General features: G+C 35.0%; 1 pseudogene; it reads right to left on the reverse strand.

Moving 5' to 3' along the window:
- Positions 1–446: 446 nt before the first annotated feature.
- On the reverse strand, positions 447–934 carry LOC111736479 (annotated as a pseudogene).
- Positions 935–1,175: the final 241 nt, after the last annotated feature.

Raw genomic sequence — 1,175 nt, forward strand, 5'->3', positions numbered from 1 at the left:
AAGTTCCACTAACCTTGGAGAGTGAATAGGAAAATTTTTCTTTTATTATCTGAAAAAAATTATAAGATATATGTTTCATGAAAAATAGCAAATTTCCTATAAAACTATTTTGTTGTTGTTGAGGGAAGGAAGAGTTCTAAAAATTGATTCACTTTCTGGTTATTGATTTATCCAGATTTTCAAGTTTTCTTGAGGTAATTATAGTAATCTGTAATTTTCTAGGCTGTTGTCTATTTTGTCGACATTTTTCAGATTTATTGTTATAATTATTCATCACATTTTTCAATGATTTTTTATTTCTAGAGTATTTAAACTTCAGCCTTTTTTTTTTTTTCAAGTAGACCAAGAATGCCCAAACTCCATTATTTATAATGTGTATATACCACACTTTGGCCTCTCCTCAGTCCAATCAGAAATCAGCATAAAGAAACATAAGTGAAAATATCTTATATTTAGAATTATCCAGCTGGACTCAGTTTAGATGATCCCATTTTTGTTGGCAACGTCCAAAGCATCATAATCGGGAGCAAACCAAACATATGCCTTCTTCTCTCCATCAGGCCTGATCAGGGTGTTGACTTTGGCCACGTCAGTGTCATAGAGCTTCTTCACAGCCTGTTTGACCTGGTGCTTGTTGGCCTGGTCATTCACAATGAACAAGTGTGTTGGTGTCTTCTATCTTCTTCATGGCTGACTCTGCAGTCAAGGGAAACTTGATGAAGGCATAGTGTTCAAGCTTGTTTGGGAGTGGGACACTCTTCCGAGGATATTTGGGTTGCATTTGGAGCTGCAGTGTCGTGGGCCATCGGAAGGTGGGTGACTTGCGTATCTTTTTTCTTTTTTTATTCAGCACTGCTTTCTTTGCCTTCAAAGCCTTAGCTTTGGCTTTGGCTTTGGGAGAGGCAGGGGCCTCCTTTTTCACATTTGGTGCCATCTTTGTGAAAAGGCAACTTCAGTCTTTTTTTACTGATATTATCTATTTTTCTCTTCCTGATTTTTGTAACCTAAGATTTGTCTTTTTTATGGATCTCTTTAAAAAAAAAAATTTTTCAGGTTATTGTGCTTACTGTCACTTCATTGTTCTTTATTTTATTTACTGCTTCTAACTTTATTTTGTTCATTTCACTTACTTTGATCTTTGATGTACACTCATAATTTGTTTTGTCTTTTCTTAC

The sequence above is a fragment of the Pteropus vampyrus genome, unplaced genomic scaffold (assembly GCF_000151845.1).
Source record: "Pteropus vampyrus isolate Shadow unplaced genomic scaffold, Pvam_2.0 Scaffold20, whole genome shotgun sequence".
In the NCBI taxonomy this organism is placed as follows: domain Eukaryota; kingdom Metazoa; phylum Chordata; class Mammalia; order Chiroptera; family Pteropodidae; genus Pteropus; species Pteropus vampyrus.